General features: G+C 41.9%; 1 pseudogene; it reads left to right on the forward strand.

The window, feature by feature from the left end:
• Window positions 1–6,877: 6,877 nt before the first annotated feature.
• The window catches only part of LOC117346241, a 50,050-nt pseudogene continuing 43,840 nt past the window's right edge, over window positions 6,878–13,087 (forward strand).

Consider the following 13,087-nt stretch of genomic DNA (forward strand, 5'->3'; position numbering starts at 1 on the left):
GTACTGAACCCATCCTCCTTCTTCACAACTTGCTGTGTTTTTTAAATCACACCGGTCTCTATAATCCGTCTCTTTTTGTTTCTTATAATTCCAGGTTGTTGCACACCTATCTTTTTCTGAGGTTAACCTTCTGCCCCTGGTTCTTAGTCATAAACTAGATCTTTTAAACTAGTAAATTTATTTTCTGGAAATTTCCTACATTTAGCATTTTACCTTTCACACAGGTCTTTTCACTTGTCAGTTTGTAACCGTACATTTTAGGACCCGCTGATACATACTTGTCAAAATGCATGCAGATTGTGAAAAGTTGTTAGCAAACCTTAGGGAATTGGAAGACTGGGCATCCAAGTAGCAGATGAAATTTAATGTGGACAAGTGCAAAGTGATGCACATTGGGAAGAATAACCCGAATCGCATTTACCTTGGGGGTTAGCACCCAAGAAAAGGATCTGGATGTCATTGTAGACAATACGATGAAACCTTCCACCCAGTGTGTGGCAGCAGCCAGGAAATCAAACAGAATGCTGGGAATTATTAAAAAAGGGATGGTTAACAAGACTAAGACCTCCTTTTATGAAACTGCAATAGCAGTTTCTAGGGTGGGGAGCTGCGCTGAATGACCTGGATTGGCCACCGTGAGAATGGGCTACTGGACTTGATGGATCATTGGTCTGACCCAGGAAGGCTATTCTTATATTTTTATAAACCCAGGTAGAGGTTCAGATTCACTGGTTGATTCAGATAAATTTGGCATTGCTTCTCGCCTCTGTATAGATCAAGTTCTTGAGTTTAATATCTGATATGTTCTATATCTAGGGACCTTATATTAAATGGATTTTTGGGGCAGGGAGATGGAACTGGAGCTTGATGTTATCACTAAACAAATGGTTACCAAGGTCAGAGCACTTTACAAACAAAAAAGTATTTATTTATTTTGATTAAGAGCTGTAATTAAAGAAAAGAGAGCTATGTATAGGTTGAACACAAAAAACCAAGAATGGATGTCATTAAATTCTTCAAAAGTAAACATCCAATAGTGTACCTAGCACTTAAGTCAGTATGAACACCAAGGGGCCATTTTACAATAGGCCAGGGGTAGGCAATTCTGGTCCTTGAGTCATCTAGTAAAAACAAAATAAGCTTTTTGGATGTCTGTATACAATCGGACGGGATCCGTTTAACAACATCAGTATTTCGAAAACCAACGGACAGAAATACACTGTTAAGATTTGACAGTATGCATCCAGTACACCTGAAAACCAGTATTCCCTTTGCTCAGTTTTTAAGATATAGGAGAATTTGCAATAGTAAAGAAAATTTTCTCCAAGAAGCAAAGGTACTGGAACAAAGATTAAAATCTAGAAATTATCCAAGATCTATAATTAAGAAAGCAAAGAAAAGAGCGTTATACAATCCCAGAGAAACATTACTGGATTACAACAAATCTTCTGAGAACAATGAACAATCTGAAATAATTCCCTGCATTATCAAACAGACATGTGCATCTCCACAGATGATTAAGAAATATAAAAAACATCTCCCACTGCTGAAAACACTTCCATGTTTTGCGAATAAAAGATTCATTTTTCCTCAATCCAGAAATAGAAATTTAAGTGATTGGCTGTGTCATACATCTAAAGAAAAATTTATAGAAGAGAATTCAGAATCTACTCTTGGACACAGCCCATGTGGACATTGCATTAATTGTAAAATCATGACCCCGCTCTCGAATTTTATAAATCCTATTGATGGGAAAAATTACATTCTTAAGCATACCTCCACCTGTCAAACAGCTAACGTGATCTACATAATACAATGCCCATGCGAATTATTCTATGTGGGCCAGACATCACGTAATTTAACTATAAGAATAACTGAACATAAAAGTTGCTTAAATACATGTAAAATGACAGCTCCAATAGTGACTCACTGTATTAAATTTAAACACAAGTTTGAAAACCTTAGATGTTGGGTGGTGGAGAAAGTGATCCCTTCAATGAGACGAGGTGATATAAGAAACCTTTTATGGCAAAAAGAACAACAATGGATAAATCGCCTCCATACTATAGAACCATTAGGTTTAAATTCTGAATATGAGTGGCAGCCTTTTTTATGAATGCAAGGTTCGTTTGTTCGGTCTGGATTGTAGAGTATATGTGGAGCAGTGAGGACTGACCTATGACCCTTCGCGTTTTTGCGTTGACGTCATGACGCCCGACTCGATTCAGTTTTTAAACGAGTCGGGCGCGTATCTCGGTCTGAGGGCCATTTTGAGAGTGCCTGGCCGCCCGTTATACAGCTGACAGCGTGGAGACTACAGTGTTAAATATTCCCCTGAAGTAGCCTGTTCGCAGGCGAAATAGAAGATCTTATCTATCGGGACGAAGATGTTTCTTCAGATGAGTGTTTGACTCTCTTATACATGCTAAGATACATAATTGTTTAGCCACGCTTCTAAACGTTGCTTAGAATTTATCTACAGCTGTAGCTGATTGCCACACATTAGTTAGTTTGGGGCTGTCTCTCTGATTTATAGAAAATTACAGGACGTTTGATTTCAAATCCTTGGAGAATCTTTTGATAAACATTCTTCTGATGCTGAAGTGTGAAAGTAATTTATAACTGTACGGAGTTTTTTTCATAAACCCGTGATGAGGTGGTGAGCTTTGGTACTTGTGTAGTCCTGGCGACCCACAATTGAGGTTTATTTTTCTCCGTTTATTTATGATTTTGTCAACTGTCCTGTTTTTGTGATGTTTTGAGTGAATGAACCCCTGCTTTAACTATTTACAACGTACATTGAATTGAAATTGTCCTTGAGAGCTGGAGCCAGGTCAGGTTTTCAGAATATCTACAATGAATATGTATGAGATGGATTTGCATGCACTGCCTCCTTGAGATGCAAATCTATCTCATGCATATTTATTGTGGATATCCTGAAAACTTGACCTGGCTCCGGCTCTTGAGGACCGGAATTGCCTACCCCTGCAATAGGCGATGAAGCTGGATAATTAACGCTGTGAGCTGGGCTGCAATTTTTTTGTTTTGTGTCTTTGGGTATATGTTATGATATTGAATTTCAGGGAGCAATGACTTATTGATTTTTTTTTAAAAATCAGCATTTCCCTGACGAAGCGTTAGCGAAACAGGGGACCCTGTTGGAAATTGTGGTGATCAGTGTGCAAGTGGTGGATATCGAGTGGTTGCTTTGTACTCAGCTTATGTTCCACTTGGTGTGCTTTTCCTGCTTCTACAGCCCAGCACTATGAAGAAAACTTTTTTTTGATAAGTGTAACGATGTTTGTGCAATTGTTATCTAATTAGATGAAAAGTATTTTCACTTATCTTTGGAAATTTTTAGACGGAGGATGTGTCTGCCTGCTTCAATAACTGCATATTGAAGCAGGTTTGTCTATGTGGGCATTGAATTTTGACTACCTCTATTAGACACTGAGGTCTTTTCTCCATGTTTTGGGGTATAATCGGTGCATCATTTTATTGATGCATGTAGTGCTGGGTACACTATTGGATGTTTACTTCTGAAGAGATTATGTATAGGAGGTACATGAGGTGTGTCATGTGTATGTTGTGAGAGAGGGGTCACTAAGATCCTCTGCACTGCTAGCATTTCTTTCAGTTACTGTCTTAGTAACCTGTTTGTGAAGTGTCTCACTATCTTAATTGGATCTAGGCCTTGTGATGCTGGTAGGTCCATACAGTATTCCATCTCTGGAAATTCTGCAGTATGGTCTGAGCCACAGTTTTCTTGTTTGTTCTGTGAGCAAGATTGATGTCTTAGCTTTCATTTGTTGTTTCAATCTGGCCTGGATGTTGTAGACTTTTCAATTTGTGGCAATTGGAAGTAGATGATTTCTGTGTAGAATTTTTCAGAACCTTTTCTGCTTTCAGCTGGTATACCGGCAGGTGTGGCTACTGAGTCACTTCCACATAGGGTTCTTTGCACCAGCAGTTTGATAGCTTGTGCGTGCCTGGGATGCCTAGAGCACTGTCCCCAGCTTTTAGCTCTTCACTTTTGACTCCGGCATCATAGCCAAGTTTATTTCCTGTGTGGGTATGGTCAAACCCAGAAGTGAACACTGATTGGTTAATCTTTATCTTATCTCAGCTGTCAATCAGTTTCACATGTAATGTACCTACTGGAGGCTCATTCTCCCACTCCCAAAGCTTTCACTTAAACTATGTTCAACCACCAGGAGGTGCCTTTATTTTTCCTCAACCCCCAATTGAATGCCAGTCTGAGATAACCCCCTCTTCCTACAGGCACTAGCTGGGGGTTAGGACCACCAAAGTCCTCATGATCTCTGCTACAGCTACTTTTATCCCTCAACTCTCCTTCCACAGTAACATCCTGCTGTCAGTTATTTACAGTAACTTAAATACTCCAGCATAACATAACAGACTTACTATATGATTTGCTGTCAAATCAATCCACTAGTTCACCACTTTTCCAGACAACCAATGCTCTCCCCTCCACCTTCCTCCGCTTAGGTATAGCCTAATCAGTCTCAGTAATAGGGTTGCCTTAGAGCTCCAGAAAAAAAATACAGATTGAGACAACTAGGTTTTACTTCCACTGAAAGCAATGGAAGAAAGGAGGATGGACTGTGACATCTGGGATTTATATACACTGAAAGCAATGGAAGTAAAAGCCAGATGTCTCAATCCATCCACCTTTTTTTGGAGCCATATGGTAACCCTACTGCAGCATGACTGATACACGCTGCTAGCACCAGTTCTACAGCCTTCCTTCTGATGTAGCTTCCTGTTCTGAATAGCAGGAGTCAGAAGGAAGGCTGTGACTATTGTGTTCCTTCCTTGGTAATCCAACACCTTGTGAAACAAAAGCAAATCTAATCCTCCTTATTACCATGCTGCACCCCATCTTTTTGATCTCTAACCATAAGGCTTTCTAATAAGTAAAACAAATATGCTTGATTCAGATTCATTCAGCAGGTCTAAGCTCAATGAATAATGCCAGTGAAGTCACCACACCATCAATAAATTTGGTCCTTCTACCTATACAGATGATAGCGTTAACTTAGTGGTAGGTTTTACATCCCACAGTTGCAAGGAGCTACAGTGGTTATTGAACTCACAATCTCAGGGTGCTGAGGCAACTGTTATAACCACTAGGTCACTCCTACACTCAAGCCCCACTCACCAGTCCAGAGCCTGACAACTCCTCCCCCCTCTCTCTAAACTTCCCCCTTCATGGTGCACCTCATTGCCCTTCCAGGTAGGGACAACAATGTACATCCACTGCCTATGCCAGCCCTGCAGACATCCCCCTGCAGTGCCCTGCCTTTGACAATGTCACTTCCTGCATTCTTTATAGCAGGATATGGCAGCCTGTGGGGCAAATGCAATTCCATAAAGTGCAAATTATATCTTAATACAATTTACTAAGAAAAAGAAAATTAAGAAAGCATTGACTAATTCTCTCAAGTCCTCAATCTAGGATTCCAAGATTACATATAGACGCAAAATAAAGAAAATTGTACAATTTAACAAGATCTGATACAGATAGTGCTGGGGAAGGAGCTTCTTCTATAATTATTGAGCACTTGATTTTCCTTCATCCAAAAAAGCATTTAATTGTTGAGGTTCAAAGAAAACATATTTAACTGAACGGTGGCAAACAATACACTTGCAAGGATGTCTCAAATAAAATGTTGCTCCCAGTAAAGTGACTCCTGGTCTCAGGAGAAGAAATTCTCTATGACGCTTTTGAGTTTCCCTTGAAAGATCAGGAAACATCTGAATTTTACAACCAAGAAATTCTTTCTGTTTGTTTTTGAAGAAAAGCCTCAATAACCACATTTTATCATTGAGAGAGCTACTGTTATTATCATTGTAGATGGTATTACAATAACTATGTCTGATGTTTCCAAAATTTCTGATACATTTATTGGAGCTTGATCAGTCATTTTAATCTGTTTCTGATTCCCTCCTTTATTAGGCAAATAGTAAACTTGAGAAAAAGATGGTAATGTTTCCTCTGAAATTTGTAAGATTTCCTAAGCATCTCCCTAAGAGTCACCATTGTTAATCTTAGAAAATTAATTAGTCTCAAGTTATTATTCCTTGCATTATTCTCAAGTATCTCTAACTTCTTCCTAAGATTCACTTGATCCTTAACAAGAGATTGTTGTACTTGTTTAGTTAATAATAAGTTCTGGTCAAGCTTTTGAATTGAGGATTTTGAAACAGTCAGATCCTCTTTTAGCACCTTAAGCTCTTTAGCATGTTGAATCAATTTTGCTTTAACATATTGGAAATTAGGATGAATAGTCTTTGTAAAATTTGTAATTTAATCCCATAGGGACTCAAGAGTCACTTGTGCTGGTTTATCAGGATCATAGACAGCGCTGGGAGAGAGGACACTGCTGTGCTTATCCACATGGGAACCAATGATGTGAGCGGATGGAAGTATGACAGGGAAGAGATGAAGGGACAGCTCCGCTCACTCGGAAGAAAATTGAAGATCAGGGAGGTGAAGGTGGCCTTCTCCGAGATCTTCCCGGTACCAAGAGCAGATGCAAAGAGACAAGGGGAACTGCAAGCCATCAACGCCTGGATGAGACGATGGTGCGAAGAGGAAGGCTTTGAATTCATGTGCAACTGGACGGTGTTCTGGGGGAAAAGCAAGTACTACAGAAAAGACGGACTGCACCTCAACAAGGAAGGAGTAAGAGTACTGGCAGGCAACATGAAGAGGGCCATAGAGAAGGCTTTAAACTAAAGGACAGGGGAAAGCTGACAGTTGATCACCAGTTGATGGCCCGGGCGACAGGATGCCCTGTAGAAGGAATTACGGACAACTACTCAGACACGGGAGGGGTCGACCACAAAGCAAATGAGGAAGACAACACAGCAGCAGAAAAGGATACTGTGGAAAAAAACAGTAGATACTGCTAAGCTTAAAAAGTCCAAGAAGGTAACACAAAGGGAGCTCAAATGTATGTATATGAATGCTAGAAGTTTGGGAAACAAGATGGGAGAGTTAGAAGCAATAGCAAAAACCGATGAACTGGAAATCATTGGCATAACAGAAACTGGTGGAATGACAAAAACAAATGGGACACAGTACTACAGGGATACAAACTGTACTGAAAAGGTAGAGTGGGGCAGAAAGGTAGAGGTATTGCCCTATATGTTTGGGAAGGATTAGAATCCTGGAGAGAGATTATGGAGGAAGAGAAAGAGAAGCTGGAATCCCTCTGGATCAGGATTCCCAGACAACAATGCTAACATAAAGATTGGCCTTTACTACCGACCGCTGGGACAGAGGGAGGAGAAAGACTCAGAAATGATAGAGGAAATTAAACAAGAATGTAAGACAGGTAATGTCATAATCTTGGGGGATTTCAATTTCCCAGGGATAGACTGGGACTTGGGAACCTCCAACTGTGGCAAGGAGGCAAAGTTCCTGGAAGTGCTAGAGCTGATGAGAGGAAATGTCACCTTGGACTTGGTCCTAAATGGCATTACGGGTCCGTCAAAGGAAGTAGAAGTCATGGTCCCGCTGGGGACGAGTGATCACAACATGATCAACTTCAAACTTGATGTCAGGAAAGGGAAAGGTACCAAAACCTCAACCACGACTTTAAACTTTAAAAAGGGAAGATACGACAGCATGAGAGCCATGGTGAAAAAACGGATCAAGAAAAAGATGAGCAAAGTCATAACGGTGGAACAGGCATGGTCCCTACTACTATCACAGAAGACTACTATCACAGAAGCACAAAGCCTCTACATTCCGCGGATATCCAAAGAAAACCAAAGACAAAAGAGAGCCAACATGGCTTACCAAAGAGGTGAAGAAAGCCATAAATGAAAAGAAGGACTCCTTTAAGATGTGGAAACGCACAAAAAACATCTGAAGCTTGGAACAAACATAGAGATGATCAGAAAAAATGTCACAAAGCGGTGAGGGTTGCCAAAAAAGTCTACGAGGAGAAAATAGCGCGAGAGGCCAAAAATTTCAAGCCCTTTTTTAGATACGTAAAAGGGAAAAAACCCGCACAAGAGGCGGTGGGATCGCTGGACGACCTGGGAGGAAAAGGGTGCATTAAAGATGACAAACAAATTACAGACAGACTAAATTCCTTCTTTGCGTCTGTCTTTACAAAGGAAGACACTACAATAATACCTGACACAGTGAAAGTGTTCAAGGGAGTCATACAGGACAGCCTCACCATAGTAGAAGTGGACTTGGATCAGATTTACCACCAGATCGACAAACTTAAAAGTGATAAATCTTTTGGATGGAATTCATCTGAGAGTCCTAAAGGAACTGAAATTTGAAATCAGAAAACTATTGCAAAAACTTGCCAACCTGTCAATCAAAACAGGACAGATACCGAATGACTGGTAGATAGTGAACATCATGCCGATATTTAAAAAAGGATCGAGAGGAGTGCCAGACAACTACAGACCTGTGAGTCTCACATCTGTCACTGGAAAGATGGTTGAGGCACTGATCAAAGATAGCATAGTCCGGAACCTAGACACACACGACCTGATGAGAGCCAGTCAACATGGGTTCAGGAAAGGGAAATCAGGTTTGACGAGCCTACTTCAATTTTTTGAGACAGTGAACAGACAAATTGATAGTGGAGAACTGGTGGATATTGTATACTTGGACTTTCAGAAAGCATTCGACAAGGTTCCACATTTAAGACTTCTCAGGAAATTACAAGGCCATGGAATAGAAGGAGATATACTAAGATGGATAGGCAAATGGCTGGAGAACAGAAAACAGAGAGTGGGCATAAATGGGAAGTTCTCAGAATGGGAAAAAGTGACTAGCAGTGTACCCCAGGGCTTGATTCTTGGACCCATCTTATTTAATATTTTCATAAATGACCTGGAAGAAGGAACATCCAGTGAAATAATCAAGTTTGCAGAACACACAAAGCTATGCTGGACAATCAGATTGCAGAAGGACAGCGAGGAATGCCAGAGTGACTTGAATCAATTGGAGAAGTGGTCAGATAAATGGCAGATAAATTTTAATGTGGAAAAATGCAAAGTGATGCATTTAGGCAGAAAAAATAAAGATCACAAGTATAGTATGTCAGGTGTAACTGGGAAAGACCTAACAGGAAAAGGACCTGGATGTACTGATAGATAGGACCCTGAAACCGTCGGCACAATGTGCGGCGGTGGTGAAGAAAGCAAATAGAATGCTAGGCATGATAAAGAAGGGAATTACAAGTAGATCAGAGAAAGTTATAATACCGCTCTACAGAGCCATGGTCAGACCGCACCTGGAATACTGCGTCCAGCATTGGTCTCCATACCTAAAGAAGGATATACAACTGCTAGAGAGGGTGCAGAGACAAGCAATAAAGCTAGTGAAAGGTATGGAGAACTTGGACTACGAGGAATGACTTAGGAGACTGGGGTTGTTCTCCCTTGAGAAGAGGAGACTGCGAGGGGATCTGATCGAGACTTTCAAAATACTGAAAGGATTCGACAAAATGGAGCAGGGAAAGTAGTTATTTACAATCTCCAATGTGACACGGACAAGAGGACATGGGAGGGGGACAGATCCAGGATGAATATCAGGAAGTTCTGTTTCACGCAGTGAGTGGTGGACACCTGGAATGCTCTCCCAGAGGAAGTAATTGCAGAATCCACCGTTCTAGGATTTAAGGGTAAATTAGATGCACATCTCCCTTGAGAAGCATACAGTGATATGGAGACTAAAGCTATGCCAGGATACATCTGGCGGGGCCTCCACATGTGCGGATCACCGGACTTGATGGACCCAGGGTCTGATCCGGAGATGGCAATTCTTATGTTCTTAATTAGGAACTTTTGCTGAGTATAAAAATGCTCACCGTCTGTGGAAACTGTTTCTTGGCTTTGTTCCGACTGGATATCTTTACCTCTAGTAGCTGAATCTCCCCCAGTTTCTCCTACAGAGACACCCTGAACCAGGGGCTCTGTTTCCAAACTCTCTGACGGTAAAATTGCCTCCAGGGAGAGTTCCTCCCCCATCTCCGGGATTTCCTCTTCCCCTGGAGAGCTGGTAACTCGGGGTTGCAGGGGTGGAGCTCTCACATTGGGGCTAAGAGAAGCGACTGGTTTCGTCATAACCAGGCACCCTCAGTGGACTGATTCCCAGCATCACAACTGCAGCTCCCTGCATCCTCCACAGACACTCTTCGATGCTGCCAAAGGTCGGGTATCGGGGCATAGTAAGGCGCTAATGGCGCGCCTGCCTCTCCTCTTCAGCATCGTTGAAGGTAGTTATCAGGAAAAAGGCTCTGAGTGGTATGGTTCAGGTGTGATCCTCTCAGCACTTCTGTACCATATATAATTTTTATATATTTAATGTCTGAAAAAGTGAATTCACTAATATATTATTTATTTAAATAGAATAAATATTCTATAATAAAAAATTGAATCTGAGTACTCAGTGTGCTATCTTATTCAAAACCAGCGGGTTTGTAGAATGAAGATATAGTGATTCTCCATCATTGCACTCACCTGCCTGCCAACCTATTTATTAACTGTTGAATATAAGTACAGTGGAACCTTGGTTTATGAGCATAATTCGTTCCAGAAGCATGCTCATAAACCAAATTGCTCGTATATCAAAGCAAGTTTCCCCTTAGGAAGTAAGGGAAACTGCTTTGATTGGTTCCACCTCCTCCCCCCCACAAGGCTACCAGCGCTGCTCCATTCTCCCCCCCTTGAGGAATCAGACGCTGTTCCAAACCCCTCCCCACGATCCAGCTTCCCCCCCTGCGAACCGGCATTCCCCCCCCCCCCGCTCGCGTTGCCCCCCCCTCCACCGCGATCCTACTTTCCCCCCTCCCGAGCAGTCAATGACACCCTTTACCCGACTTGGCACCAGTGCCGGTGCCCGAAGATCCTCCCTCTTCTGGCGTGGCTGGGCGGTGCATCGGAGATCCTCCTTCTTCTGGTCTGGTCTATTTGCACTAATAAAATTAATTTTCTTTTCCATTAGCTTCATCATTATCTGAAGAACCTACACTTTAAGAATGTTCTGGGTGAGGAAATCTTTTTTGATGAGAATGGTGATCTCGCCATTGGATATGATATTAAAAATATGTATTTTCTACCCAATGGTACATGGAGAAATGTAATAGTTGGAAGTTATAACCCTTATGCTCCACAAGGAAAGGATTTTATCATCAATGAGAAGGCGATTGTATGGGAGGAGTCATTTACAGAGGTCAGATTTGAGCAACACAAAAACAAGATGGAAGACACTAAAGCACACACATATCATGCATGCAGTTACAAATAAATATAATATCAAAGTTGATCTAAAAAAAAAAGATTACCCAAATTCAGGCACCTACGTTAGGCCTCTATTTTTAGCCAAAATTAGGAGCCTAACTTTTCAAGTACAAACTCAACTAAATTTAGGCAACTAAAACTTAGGGCTCCTTTTATCAAGCCGCGAAAGCGGTTTAATGCGCATAATAGTGCATACTAAAACGCGGGACGCACTAGCCGCTACCGCCTTCTCTTGAACAGGCGGTAGATTTTGTCCAGCGCGAGGGTTAACGTGTGATGAAAAGTCACGCGTGTTAACCCCGCTAGCGCGGCTTGATAAAAGGAGCCCTTAGTAGGTGTATGTAGGTCAAAACATTCCATTTTGAAAAAAAAATGTTTTATGGTTTATTCATTTTTTTTCCTATTATTCTGGTGTTTTTAGACTTTTTCATGTCTAGGGCAATGTCATCAGTAGTACAAACTATCACTCAAATAATGTACCCTATCATTCAAACTGTACACATGACTGCTCAGTGCTGCCCTCCTATGGCAAAAGGAAACAAGTGTCAATCTCGTATTTTGAGAAATCCAGGAAAAACATATTTTGAACTCCTATAAGTAGTTTATGTTTTCAGGCAAATTTTTACAAGGACTCTAGACAGCATTTATGGGTCCTTTTACTAAGGCACGCTAACTGATTTAGCACACACAAAATTCTAATGCATCCATAGGATATAATGGGTGCGTTAGCATTTAGCGCACACTAAATCAATTAGCGTGCGCTACATCAGTTGGCGCATGCTAAATCTGTTAGCGCACCTTTGTAAAAGAGGAGGGGTTAGTTCAAGATGGAATAAACGTTTGTATAGCACTTGCTTTCCCAAAGACAGATGTGCCAGGAACCCAATTTTGATAAAGATTGAGCTCATTTTCAAAAATGTAAAACATCCAAATGTGGAAGACAGATGTTATTTTACCAAACCCTCTCAATTTGCCATTTTCCAAACCTGTTTTCTAGATGAATTTCTACAGTGCTTATGTGCTTGGGTAGGAGCGATGGGGGTTTGGCTGTCCCTAATGTGGTGAAATATTATCAGGCTACACAGTTGCGAGCCCTGTTGGAGTGGCAAGCGCAAGACCCGAAGCCGTGGGTGGAGCTTGAACAATGCATGTCTGCTGGGGTGCCCCTGTTGCATCGGCCCTGGGTGCCTGAGAGGATTCGGCCCGAGCGAGTCCTATCCTCAGTAGATACAGCCCTGCGGGTCTGGAATATGACCCGGAGAAGTTTGTTGCTGGGTAAGCGCCATTCTTGGTATACGCCGCTGCGTCATAATGTGGCCTTTGAGCCTGGTCGGGGAGAGGGTGTGTTTGCTAGGTGGGAGTCTCATGGCTTGGTGTGTGTGGGTCAATTGTGGGATCCACTCTTGGGCAGTATTAGGCCTTTTGCTGAACTACAGGGCCATTATGATCTTCTGGCTCGGGATCTGTTTCCCTACTTACAGGCTGTTCACTACTTGCGGGCCTCGGGGGCCCTACGAGACTTACGGGTGGGTAAGACCCCCTTTGAGTTGTTGCTGGGCCCGACTCTCCGGAAGGGTGCTTTGTCTGCTATATATCGGTGTCTTAATAGTCGGGGGGCTCGGCCCTTGCCTTATATGTTGGCTTGGGAAGGGGATTGGGAATCAGCTATCTCTTTAGATACTTGGGGCGACATCTGGAGAGAAGTTGCTTCGGCGGGCATTGCAGCATTGGTGGTTGAAAATGGGTATAAAGTTCTATTCCGGTGGTATTATACTCCTCAGGTTCT

This window comes from Geotrypetes seraphini, chromosome 12 (genome assembly GCF_902459505.1).
Source record: "Geotrypetes seraphini chromosome 12, aGeoSer1.1, whole genome shotgun sequence".
NCBI lineage: Eukaryota > Metazoa > Chordata > Amphibia > Gymnophiona > Dermophiidae > Geotrypetes > Geotrypetes seraphini.